The sequence below is a fragment of the Narcine bancroftii genome, chromosome 4, assembly GCF_036971445.1.
Source record: "Narcine bancroftii isolate sNarBan1 chromosome 4, sNarBan1.hap1, whole genome shotgun sequence".
Classification (NCBI taxonomy): Eukaryota; Metazoa; Chordata; class Chondrichthyes; order Torpediniformes; family Narcinidae; genus Narcine; species Narcine bancroftii.
Genome location: NC_091472.1, coordinates 66825033 through 66839246, shown reverse-complemented (window position 1 = coordinate 66839246; position 14214 = coordinate 66825033). Strand labels below are relative to the sequence as shown.

At 39.2% G+C, this 14214-nt stretch overlaps 1 long non-coding RNA gene across 2 annotated transcripts in view; it reads right to left on the bottom strand.

Annotated features, from left to right (window-relative positions):
• Positions 1-14214, bottom strand: part of LOC138759864 (uncharacterized) — a 99396-nt gene that overhangs the window by 24700 nt on the left and 60482 nt on the right. The window contains exon 3 of one of the 2 annotated variants that reach the window (XR_011355166.1): positions 4515-4654. The exons of the other annotated variant lie outside the window; for it this stretch is intronic. This is a non-coding gene — a long non-coding RNA (uncharacterized lncRNA). The remainder of the gene's footprint in view (positions 1-4514; positions 4655-14214) is intronic. 2 annotated transcript variants of the gene reach the window in all.

Genomic DNA, 14214 nt, shown 5'->3' with positions numbered 1-14214 from the left:
CTTGTACCAGTAAATATGTTGTTTCTTCATCATCATAGGATCTAATTCTTTGAACACCTTACTGCGCAGTCTTTCACAAGAAAGGCTACAGCAGTTCAAGCAGACTACGTCCTATCATAATCTCAAGGACAATTAGGGTTGGGCAATATATAGAAGTCTTACCAGCAATGCCCAATCTCCAAAAAATGAGTAACTGAAAATAAAAAAATTGGATAAATTTGAGCCAGTTCTCTTGAGTCCCATTCATCTTTTAGAATGCTCCTGTATTGGAGGATTTAAACCATGCTTTTTGCTTCAGCTTTAAACCATGTTTTTTTGCTCCTGCAAGGCTGAGAATCAGTAACCTGCTTTAGTCTCAGCAGACATAAGCTAAATTCCACCATGGGGCCCAGAGATGCAGTTATCTGACAAAAAGACATCTGTGTACCAAGAACATTTAATCTTCCTGCTTGTCTTTCAAGCAGTCCTAACCTTGATGCAAAATAAACCATTGTATTCAAAGTGATAAGCTGAAAGTTGTGTTATTCGATCGATCGAAGCCTAGGCATGCTAGCTTGCTCGCTTATCTTTCTTTCTGTGCTGGGAATAGGTGCTTGGGTAAGCAATTTTTGGATAATATAAGCCATGGTCTCGCTGCTGAAGTTTGAGACTCTCCGAGAAGTGGCAACACCTCTCAGCAAGAAGAAGAACTTCTAGAGTCCAGCCAACGTCCCGGTCGGGGAAGGTGGAGAAGCTGCTACCGGCGCCCCGACAACCTACTAAAAGTGTGCGGTCATTGCCTCGCTTCGGCAGTTGGGATCAAGGCGTTGATAAGTATAATTGGGAAGGGCTTGCATATTGTCGTTTGATATCAGCTTTAGAATTTGTAATAAAGATTTGTATAAACTGAAGTGCTCTTGGCGTGTGAGTCTATTTTCTTTCGGTAGCTCAAACACTGTGACCAATCTAAAACGAACAAAGTGAGAGGTACAAGTTTACCCAGGACAGCTCCTTAAAACCAACTGCTGTAAAACCCATGGTATCCAGCATCTATGGGGATTGATAGATAAGGGTATTTGCTGGTTGCTTGAGATTGCATGTAATATAATTGGTGAACTGACCACAAGGGGCACCAATTTTAAACTGTCATAATTTTTTACCTATTTATTTTTGTGCAATTTATTTTTGCTGCTTGTTTATGGCTGCCATTTGAATGAATTCAAAATCAGAATCAAGATTTATTGTCACGAATAAGTCATGATATTCAGTGTTTTGTGGCAGTATCACATACATATTATAACCATCTTACAACATTATACAAAAAATAAAATAAAATAATAATAACAATAATAGGGCAAGAAAAGTAAGGCAGTGTCCTTGGTTCATTGACTGTTCTGGAGTTCGATGGCACTGGGGAAGAAGCTGTCCTTGAGCTGGTGAGTGCTGGTCTTTAGGCTCCTGTACCTTTTCCCAATGGTAGCAGATTGAAAAGGGCATGGGGTGGATAGTGTGGGACTTTGAGGATAGGGGCTTGTTTTTTAATACACTGCCTCATGTAGATATCTTCATCTGGTGCCTGTGATGATGCAGGCCAAGTTAACAACCCTGTGGAGTTTATCTTGTCATGAGAGTTGGAGGCTCCATACCAGACAGTGATGCAATCAGCCAGAATGCTCTCCACAGTACACCTTTAGAGGTTTACGAGACCACCAAATTCCAATTAACAAGAACTTTACTGTATGTTGTTGAATATTTTGGATTTTGGAGTATAAGCAATTGTTAAAGTAAAGAAGCAAACTGATTTGGTATTTTAGAACAAAAGCTATACATTTCTGGTAAAAACGAAGTCAAAGTTTAGCTTTATTTGTTTGCATCAAAATTTGCACTACACTGTCTACAACTTGAACTCCACTTCGAAGATTTGGTTCCATCAGAATACAACACATTTATTTTATACACTAAGTTAATTTATATGTCAACTTTTGGAACCTCACATATGATGAAATAAAATATTTATCCTTCCTCCAGATCATAAAATTAGTCTTTAAACATTCTGCAAAAGAAGCAGTTTCTGATTAATGCACTTATAAATGAATAAACTTTTCTTTTACTCATCCAGAAAAAATATTATTTCTTAAAATAAGTAATTAAAAATATATACCAGTACAAGCTTGCAAGCATTTTTATTTGAAGTTTGTTTACAAATATTAGAGTTTATTCTAGATAGATTCGAAAGCAAATTAACATGAAGAGCAGGTTTCCGGCCAAGCCTCACCTGTTGACAGCTTCCACACCTTTGAGGATTGGAGACCAGGGTTCAAGGAAGTGTGATGGAGATATTGGGTCTCGAGCTCTGGCTCAATGTCAGAAGACTCTTCCCCATTGCATAACTTATGGGAACAATAAAAACAAGTAGCGATGGCAATGGCACCTACTTGATATGGTGGTTACAGGGATGGCAGTTGAGGCAGCTGCATTGGTGGCATGTAATCCTTGACAACTCACTGTCTCCGAATGGCTTCTTTCTCTTCCCATTTTTTTCTCCTTTGTTTATAAGTAAGATGGCACCAGAGAACAGTGACTCTGCCAGGTTGGAATGATGTGCAAAATAAATCTTTACACCATCTCAGTGTACATGCGACAATAATAAATGAATCCTATTGAACAATGCATAGTTTAATTTGGCATATTTATAAATGATCAATGAGTTGATACTTATATACTTTTGCAGAATGTTGAAAGAAATTAATATTTTGTTCAAAAGTTATAAATGAACATATATTCTGATGGATGTATTTTACTTGCTGATTTTTATTTGGTGTTAAAGGCTTGAGATATATTCATTAATTGATCATTTAAGTGATGTGGAATTCAATAGGTTTTAAATTTTTAAACCCATGCAGTTCAGATTATTAATAATGTAAAAACTGCAATATTCAGCAAATGTGATTTTGTAAAGAGCTACTTGGCATTTGTTATCTTGAGAGGCTAAAACTTTTAATGTAATGAAGCGCAGGTGCACGTATCAAATTATGGTGCAATCCAGCTGGTTGTAAAGATCATCAAAAAGATTATAATAAAGTTTTGTATTTGGGACAAGCTCTGAATATGTATTGCTCTACTAATTTTAATTTACTGGTGTATCCATACTGTAGCCTAATTTTTGGTTTCAAGAGACATATTAGATTCCTCTGCACCATCACTAACATGTTTCCAAATGCAAACTGATTTGGTTTGCAATGATTCAAATTATGATGCAAACTCCCTAACGCTTTGACTAAAAGCTGTTCTTATTATTGCTGCTCTTTGTACCATTCTGTGCTGGGCATAAACACGTTTTATGAGCTCCTTGGACCCATTTCCAAAAGGCATATCTTTTTGTAAAACTAATACAGAATCTCTGAGCTGAATATGTCCTTGTCTTTCAGTAGAAAAAACATTATTGAAATGCTTCCCTCTTCCAAGACCTTTTCTGCAATTATCAAACTTTACTGAATCAAGAGAATTGTTTGGCAAATAGCAGCAAAAGCTTGTGTCCTTGTCAGAACACCTGCGGCAGTCTCCAGGCAAACACGGATGTCATGATGTTTTCCTTTAATGACACCTCATCAATCCATTCCTATCAGCATCTGAGACACTGAGGTGACTCAGAGCACTCAGAAGAAAGGGAAATGTCAATGTTTTGGGAGAAAAGGTCAGTCACAGCATCCCTCTTCCCTGCCAAGCCACAGTGGGCCTGCCGTTCATTATCTTAATTAAATCCAGCAGATGAACATCTTCTTATCTGTAGGGGAGGAGAGCAGGGCCATGATGCAATAGGATTTGCATATCCAAAGTTAATTAGTGCGGAGGAGCAGGTGTACAGCAATAATAATTATCACACATGACAATCACCTGTGACCACTTCCAAGCACCCTTCCGGGATTCAGCAAGACGATTGCTCTGCCTTTATTCCCCCTGTTTTTGTTGATGCCCATCCCATGCCAGTGTGCCCTTGTGCTAGTGAGTATCACTCTGAGCCCATGTGGCTGAATTTTAGCCTTGTTTTAGAGCCCTCACTTGTTTTAATGCTGCTGTGCATCTTCTGCACGGTTTATAACATGATTGTCACCTAATGCAGGACTGAGATTGCACACAGAGTGATAGGACAGGAGCAAAAGGAACTGTGATACATTTTAAATTGTAGTTCTGTTAATTCTACCACCATTTTAGGATAATTCTGGAAGGCATTTAAAGGAAGTTTTTGCCCAATAGGAAATTTTCATATGTTCTCATGTAAAGAGGAGTAGAAGAGAGAAATTACCACCTGCTCTTTTGATATTTTTATTCTAAAATATCATTTCTAAATGCTGTCTTGCTACAGAAGTTAAACTGATTGACCTATGGTTTTTATTATTTTATGAGAAATGTTGGCCATTCTCCAGTCTTATTGCAAAACTCTCACATCTACCAAGGAATGGAACATTCTCCCTTCTGCCATTTTCACTCCCACTTCATTATGAGAAGATTTGAGTATAAAGGTAAATATATCTTACTGTGATTACGTCTGGTGATGGTGAAAGTGCACCCAGAATACTCTATTCGGTTTTGGTCTCCTTACCCAATGTAGGGCATTCTTGGCATTGAGGGAGTGTGTTGAAGTTTTGCCACATTGTTTCCTTGAATGATGAGTTTCCTAAATGAGAAGAGGTTGGTGAGAATATGCCTGTTCTCACGAGAGTTGAGAAAAATAAAAACTTGATACGGAAATATACAAAATTGTCATGCATGTCTTCATAGATGGATGCAAAGTGGTCCCATGACACAGCTAGTCGAGTTGCTGTCCCACTGCTCCACCAACCTGGGGTCAATCGTTTCACTGCTTCATTACTAATTTCAATAATGTAATAATGTGATCACTGCTCCCTAAGTGCTTTCCTAGTGAGACGGTCAACTTGGCTTAACGCACTCTCCATAACCATATCCAGAAATTTCCCCTTCCTCTCTAGACAGGAATATACTGATTGAGAGTTCTTGAACACTTTTCAAAATTCTCCCATTTCTTTATCCTTTGTTTTAAGACATTGTTAATGAATATTGGCATCTTTAGTTCCCTATTGTCACCACTCTTCACCCATCTGTTATTCCCTTCTGTCTTGCTCCTCATTAATGATCTGCAGAATAAATTGAGATGAGTGGTAGTTTCTCAACTCAAACCTGTTGGATTCTGTCTTCACCCCCTCAGTTATTTCTCCCTCTCTCTCTCTCTCTTTCCACCAGTTCCATCAACATTAATTTATATTTTCACTTATTTTTTATTTTTTCTTGTCAAATTTGTGACTGTCAACAAAGATATATTTGGCCTGATACCACCATCCAGCACCAGGTCATTAGCTCTGCAGATCACTGCTCTTCTCAGGAAAATATCCAAGTGCTCTTTTTTCTTTAATATTTTTATTAGTTTTACACAAATAAATATATATGTTCAACACATAAATGGAATGCGCAATAAAATTGACAGATTACATAGCTCAGCAAGGTACCTAGCGCATATCCATAACACAAAAGCACAGAAACCTGATATTTGAGTTATTCATTGAATATGATAGTACAGATTCTATCACCAATGTGTATATGTACAGATTGTAGTGTAGGATGACTGTGATTGGCTGAGAGTGTAGCCACACCTACTGGCAGGTCTTAAAGGATTGCTCCTAGCCAGACCAAGTCATTCTGGATTGGTCGACCTACTTGTGATATGCTCCAGTCCTTTAGTTAATAAAAGCCTTGGTTTGGATCAACAAGTCTTGGTTCTTTCGACACACTCTACATTGAGTAACGAATCTTTTCTAAATTTAAGCAGGACACAATGTCCCTCAGCCACTGAGCATGGGTGGGTGGGGCAGCATCCTTCCATCTAAGCAGTATTGCATGTCTGGCCAAAAGAGAGGCAAAAGATAGAGGACGACATTTGACCGGACTTGTGGGGCCTATCTACAATGGATCCTTTTTAAATGTGATGTTGTTTTCTTCATTTAACTCTCTTTCAGACCAATGAGTTTTGAACTCTAGGCTCTCTTGTTGGAAAAGATTCTACTTACCTCCTCTCTAAACTTACATCCAGTTAAAGGTCAATGTCCCCTTTACTACAGGAAATAAATCTGAATAAGTAAATCCATCTCGGCCCCTTATACTTTTATATATTTCAATTTTGAGTTTGAGTATAGGAACAAGGATACCTTACTGCAGCTGTACAGGGCCTTGGTGAGACCACACCTGGAGTATTGTGTGCAGTTTTGGTCACCTTATCTAAGGAAGGATGTTCTTGGAATGGAGGGAGTGCAGAGGCGATTCACCAGGCTGATACCTGGAATGGCAGGAATGACTTATGAGGAAAGATTGCGCAAATTGGGATTGTACTCCCTGGAGTTTAGAAGATTGAGAGGGGATCTCATAGAGACATATAAAATTCTGGCAGGACTGGACAGAATGGATGCGGATGGGATGTTTCCAATGATGGGAAAATCCAGAACCCGGGGCCATGGTTTGAGGATAATAGGCAAACCATTTTGGACCGAGATGAGGAGGAATTTCTATACCCAGAGGGTGGTGAATCTGTGGAATTCATTGCCACAGAGGGCAGTAGAGGCAGGTTCATTAAATATATTTAAGAGGGAATTAGATCTATTTCTTCAGTATAAGGGTATTAAAGGTTACGGAGAGAAGGCGGGGACGGGGTACTGAACTTTAAGATCAGCCATGATCTCGTTGAATGGCGGAGCAGGCTCGAAGGGTCGAATGACCTACTCCTGCTCCTATCTTCTATGTTTCTATGTTTTCTATGTTTAAATTTCCTCTAAGACTCCTCTTTTTCAAAGAAAGCAAATCCCAGTCCCACTGAACTTCCTCCTGTTTAAAGGCAACATTCCGTGAAATTTCCTCTGAACCCTGTCCAGAGCTATACAGTAAATAGAAAGAGTTTATTGTTTTCCACTTCTCTGGGTTTTCCAGGCAATCTGGGAACATCAGCAAGATCTCAAAATTTGAAGCCCCAAATAAAGAACATCTTCTTAACCAATTCTCTAACTTGCCCAACAAATTTCAAAGAATTATGCATGTAAACTCTCAGTTCTCCATTATCTTGTAACCCTTTAGCAATTGTACTCTCTAGTTTAGTTTGCCTCTTCCTATTCTCACACTCTGAAATGTAACACTACGTTTCTTAGCATTAAATTTCATCTTCCACCAACCTATCCATATCTCCTTAGCCTGTTATATTCCTCCTCAATGCACTTCCAAATTTTGTGTCACATGCAAATTTATATATGCAAATTAAGACAAGCAATGCTACCAATACAAACTTCTAAGAAATTTTCTCATACACTTCTCCTCGTATGATAAAATCTATAACTTTCCATTAGTACTCTCTAATTCCTATCGCTAAGCCAATTTTATTTCTATGCTCCTAAACTACCTTTTTATTCCTTTACCTTCAACATTATGACATGCCCATTATGGAAACTTAATAAACGCACTTTGGTAGTCCATATATAACACAGAAACTATAATTTCCTCATTGACCATTTTGCTGCAATAATACTATCAAGGTTGTTAGACATAATTTGTCTTTAACAAGTTTGCTGGATTTCTCTAATAAATTTGTATTTGCCCAAGTTACCCCATATTTTGTTGATGATCATTGTGTCTTATACTTTCATCTATCACCAAATTGAAAATGATTGAACTGCCATTACAGTACGTTTCTGATTATCCAAAATGCTTGGGAATGCTTAGTTAAGCAGATTTTTCAGATATTTGAGAATTTTCTCTAAAGCAACCCAGTAGCATCAGGAGAATACTTGTATCAGCTGTCGCCAACCTGACATTCCCCCCCCCCCCACACAATTCCCAATCTCCGATACCTCCCCACCGCCATCACCAGTCCTGCCCAGGAGCCCAAGATCCCTGCTCCAGCCTGGGAGCCCAAGGTCTCACCTCACCTGTAAGTGATAGGAGATTGCACAGGGATTGTCCTCCAGCAACTCCGCTGACAGAGGAAGTGGCTCGGGCCAATGGGGAAAGAGCACATCTCGGGTGGGCAAGTGAGGAGAAAGCAGGAGCACTGTTTGGGTGGGTGAGCGGGGAGAGACCGCGGCTCAGGCAGGCAAACGGGAAAAAGAGTATGGTATTCAATTCAAATTCTGAGAATGCTACAATGTAGTTTATCAGAAAGTTACAGTAGGTCGCGGCAAAAAATGACAATTTATAAATAAATAATCCTTTCCTTCAAATGTGTAATCTGTGGACAAATGTCTCCTTTGTAAAACTGATTCCCTGTAGCCCTACTTGAGCCCAGTGGATAATGTTTTCAACTTTTTTTCAAATTGTTACATCATGTCGCACTCAAAAAAAACTTTGGGGTATTTGGAATTTTGGTTGATCAGATTTTGCTTAATTGGAGACATACTGTACTGGATTATTCCAACATCATGTTTCAACAAATATGTAACATTTGTAATTTCCTGTCCTCAGGGACAGCTATCCTAAATCTAATGATGTTTGGAAAATGTTTTGAAGATTATTTTGCAATTTGATTCCTTATTTCCTTCAGCAACCTAAGATGAATCCTATCTGTATAATATATCCATTTTAGGAGAAGCCCATCTTTCTAGTACATTCTCTGTGTCAATTTTTAGACCTTAACAGGACTTAACCACATTTTCCTTAATTGAGAACTTCCTTCATTGAGAAGGTTTGAAATGAAGTATTTTCTCCTTCTATTAGTACATTTCTTTTGCAGTCTCTGATTGTCCCCGTTTCTCCTGTTGAATTCTTTATACACTTTGAATATTATTGTATTCCCTCTTATGTTTGTTGCCATTGTATTTTTTTTCTGAAGGAGTTACATTAAAAGCCTGAAATCACAGTGATTTCACACTCTGGTTGTACAGCAGATTTGGGATCAAATGCAAAAGATCAGGATAGTTAACAATGTGGAAGCAGTTATACACTTTTATAATTTGCTGGGCCTTCCTATGACTTACATTCTGGACCAAAGAGTGGTTATTTGAAGACACGTGTGCCATCTGATCACCTCGCTTCCAACTTCACTTCAAAGCTGTTTTGCAATGAGAGCCATGTAATTTGGTTGAGCAAACCATCAGTGTTCCAAAATAATACTTGCACTGCTTAAGATACTGTGGAAATGCCTTACAGCACATTATGGAGTAGAATTCCAAATTCAATAACCTGTTTTAATCTCCAGAGTCTTGCAATAATGCAAGCTTAGGTCCTGGGGTATTTCATGGAGTAAAGTATGAGGTTGATAATGCAGCTTATGTGAGATGGGATTTGATGATATATTTACTGACTTTTATCATACATTTGATATAATTTTATTTGGTTATTTATTCACAAGATGACAATGATGATATTTACTGTTAATCCCATTGAACATGGTATTATGGTAGGCCATCAATCTGCTTCAATACCTATTTTTCTGGCTACAGATGTTACCTGAGCTGCTGAGTATTTTCAGCATTTTATCTCTGAATTTCAGTGACAGTGAGAAACCTGCCAGAGAAATCATCAGTTTCCTAAACCTAAAATGAAGCAAATATTTGCTTGCAAATAAGTAGCTGTGCTTTTTTGTGTCAAAAGTGAATCAATATGTTAGTCATTTTGTATATTTTTAAGCTGATCATTTTGATGAAGCTCTGAAAGTTTCAGTTGTAAAGTGCATGTCTAAGAATCACTGATAGCAATGGCTGGAATAGTTAGTAAAATGTTCTGATGGCCTTTAATTCCCATTTGGTATATTTTTCTTCTAAAATTGATGTGGAAGCTCTGTGTTGTGCATTGATAGATTGAAATGAATTTGCTACTTTGCATTGGGATAATTATTTGGTGAGGGATCTAGACCAATTACAAACATCATAGCTCACTGATTTCCTCAAATAGTTTGCCAAGATAAAAAGAAGGTGCTGCTCCCAATGCTGCTGGTGTGTTACTCAACAGGTCCAAAGCTCAACGACTACCCCCTAGTAGCACAAACTTCTACTGTGATGAAATTCTTTGAGAGGCTGGTCGTGGCCAGTATTAATACGTACCTAAGCAAAGATCTGTACCCACTGCAATTCGCCTATCGTCACAATCGCTCCGCAGCAAATGCAATGTTAGCTCTGGATCACCTCTTTAAGACTCTTGTAAACTTCTGCAGGTGCATCACGGAGAGCATTCTGGCTGGTTGCATCACTGCTTCGTATGGAGGCGTCAACTCTCAGGACAAGAATAAACCCCAGAGTATTGTTAACTCAGCCTGTGACATCACAGACACCAGAATTCACTCCATTGAGAACATCTACATGAGGCAGTGTCTTAAAAAAGCAGCCTCTATCCTCAAAAAACCTACCACCCAGGCCATGTCCTCTTCACTCTGCTACCATCGGGTAAAAAGTACAGGAGACGAAAGACAAGCTTGCAGTGGCACAAGACTGCTTCTTCCCCACTGCTGTCAGATTCCTGAATAATCAATGATCCAAAGACACTGCCTTACTTTTCGTGTACTATTATTTTTATATTTTTACAGTAATGTTGTAAGAGGTTATAATATGAATGTTTTCACTGTGATACTGCTCCAAAATACTAAATTTCATGACTTGTTCATAATAATAAATTCTGATTCTGATTCTGAAACCTGGGGAGAGCAGGGAGAGGAGACACAGCACTTTCCAGTAGGGTCCTACTGCCAACAACTCCCTACAGGCTTTATAAGTGGCCTGAGTGAGGGGCCCTGTGGCTGAAGGACACACACAGGTGGCAAGCTGTTGGTGACCAGGTCAAAGGACTCACACCAGGCTGCAGGGTGCTGGAGACTGGCTCATGAGAACCATTAGAATTCGAGAGGATGCTGAGGGCAAGAAAGGTTTTTGAAGGGCCCTGGGTGCTGAAGGCTTCCTCATCATGTCAGAGGTTTGGATCTGGGCTTGGGTTGCTAATGGTTTGAACTGAACTGGAATCTTGTGTGACTGTAGAGGCTGCAGGAATGCTTTTGGCAAATCCATCAACACTTGGTAACTCGGGGATTGTTTTTTGCTTCTCTTTCTCTGACTGTAAAGGGCGCCGGGCAATGCTAATATTAATGGTAAATCTTTGTCTGCTTTATGGCAGACTGAAAGCAATTTCATGTAATATTACATTTCAGTTTTATTACATGACAATACATAATATCTGATATCTCATCTGATCTGTGCCATCATTCACTCTCGTCAAATTTCTATTTCAACAACACGACTGTAAACATATAACTTGTGCAGTTAGTTATGCATTACAGTTCATTGTTCAATCGTTCTGCATGAAATTGAAAGAACTTGCCTCAAGAATCTCCTTGTGAAGTTTCTAATGTTTTTAGATACTCATAATGCATTTGAACCTTCTTTATGTTAACAATGCAAAGGCTATACTTCTATTCCTAGAGATTATGGTGTAAGGTAAAACATCATGAAATGGGAATGTGTAGGGAGTTACCCTGTACAGGGCAGTAACAAGAAGGGGAGGTGTCCTTGTACTCCTGTTAGGTAAAACATCATGAGATGGGAATGTACAGGGCTGTAACAAGATGTAAATGCATCCTTGTACTTACAAGATAAGAGAGACATTGATGGATTGAGAGGCAGGAAGCTAGCAGGGAAAGGATAGCAACAGTTTTAGTCATTGGACAAGTAATGATATGATGATGTTCTAAGCATGTATCCAAGGGTATAAAAAATCACCATTTTGCTGATAACGGCAGAATGCATTCTCCGACTAACCTGGTTGGTCGCAAGTGTTACAATCCGGTAATAAAGAACAAAGAACCCTGATTTCGACTCAGTCTGGTGTTTGTCTCACTCATTCATGAACAAAGCAGACCTAACAATGGTGGTCTCACATAAAACTAATTGCAGTTTTAAATGGTACACACAGTGTATGCTTATCAGCATTGTATTAGACAGAGCCACCTTATTAACTTCTTGACACCATTACTAAAGCAACTCAATGTAAAACATAGAACATTACATCACAGTTCAGGCCCTTTGGCCCACAATGTTGTGCCAACCAATTAAAACTTCCCTCCCTCATACCCACAACCTTCTATTTTTCTTGTTTCTTGTATTAATATGCCTGTCTAAAAGTCTTTTAAATGTCCCTATCATACCAGCCTCCACCACCTTCCCTGGCAATGGATTCCAAGCACCGACTACCCTCTGTGTAAAACACTTACCCTTGCGTCTCTCCTAAACCTTTCTCCCCTCACCTTGTACAGATGTTCTCTGGTGTTTGCTACTTTCATCCCAGGAAATTAGTTCTTGCAGCCCACCCTATCTATGCATCTCATAATCTTCCATTAGGTTACTTCTCATCTTCTTTGCTCTGAAGAGAAAAGCTTGCTAACTTTTCCACCTAAGTTATGTTCTCCAATCCAGGTATCATCTTGATAAATTTACTTGCCACCTCGCCATAGCTTCCACATCATTACAGACATAAGGCAACCAGAACTGAACATAATATTCCAAGTATAGTCAAACCAGAGTTTAACAGAGCTGCAACATTACCTCATGACGCTTGAACTCAATCCTCTGACTAATGAATACCAGCATACCTTAAGCTTTCTTTACTACTCAATCAACTTGCTTGGCAACATTGACAGAACTATGGATTTGGACTCCAAGGCCCCTCTATTCTTCCACTCTGTTAAGAATCCTGCTATTATCCATGTACTCTGCCTTCAAGTTTGAGCTTCCAAAATCCATCACTTCACATTTATCTGGAATAAGCTTAGTCTTCCATCTTTCCACCCAACTCTGCATCCTGTCTATAATCTGTTGTAACCCATGGCACTATCCACAACACCTCAAACTTTGTGTTATCTGTCACTGAGTGCTATTTAAAATATTTACCCAATCACAGACTTGTTTCCAAGCCTTGTGTATGAGCTCATTCTGGAGAGGATTCCCTTTAGATTCATTGAAAGGTGTATCCTATCCACCATCCCTTGCATGCATAACAGGGAACTGTCTTCTTCCAGTCCCAAATGGTTGCATGTCCCTGCAACATTACCAATAAGCTCCTAATCACTTATTCCTTCAAAGTCATTATTTTATTGGGCAGCCGACTGTGTAGGCCAGGGGTTATATAACATAGCCCTTGTGATAGTACAGATTCTATCATCAATGTGTATATGTACAGATTGTAGTGTAGGATGACTGTGATTGGCTGAGAGTGTAGCCACACCTACTGGCAGGTCTTAAAGGATTGATCCTAGCCAGACCAGGTCATTCTGGACTGGTTGACCTACTTGTGATATGCTTCAGTCTTGATTTGGATCAACAAGTCTTTGGTTCTTTCGACGCGCTCTACCGCCCTCCTGCTGAACTTCATGATTTTGGGGATTTAATCAGCAGGCAAGTGTTAAACCTCAACAAAGTAACTGAATAGTCAGGGAAAACAACTTTATATATCCCCTCAAAAATATTAGAAAATAAAACTTAGAACATTATAGCACAGTACAGGTAATTTGGCCTTCGATGTTGTGCCGACCTACATATTGCTACCAAAAAGAATACTAAACCCTTCCCACCTCATAACCTTTTTTTTTCTTTCATCCACGAACCTCAGAGTCCTGCTAATGTTTCAGTCTCCACCAACACCCGTGGAAAGGCATCCATATTTCTCTGTGCAAAAACTTACCCCTGATGTCTCCCCCAAACTTTCCTCCCTTCACTTTGTACAGATGTCCTCTGGTGTTTGCTTTTCCTGCCCTGGGAAAAAAAGCACTGGTTATCCACTTTAACTATGTCTCACAGAATCTTGTAGACCTCTATCACCTCTCATCCTTTTTTGCTCCAGAGAGAAAAGTTCATACTCTGCTAACCTTGCCTCCATAAGACTAGTTTTCCAATCCAGGCAACATTCTGATAAATCTCCTTTGCACGCTCTCCATAGCTTCCACATCCTTCCTGTAATGAAGTGACCAGAACTGAATACAATACCTTCAGTGTGGTCTCCCAGAGACTGTAAAGTTGCAAAATTACCTTTTGACTCTTGAACTCAATCCCTGACTAATGAAGCCCAGCATCCTATAGGCCTTCTTAACTGTCTTATCCAGCTGCAACCTTAAGCGATGTATGGATTTGGACCCCAAGGTCCCTCTGTTTCTCCGCACTGCACCATTAACCCTGTTCTCATCTTTCAGATTTTATCTTCCAAATGCATCAC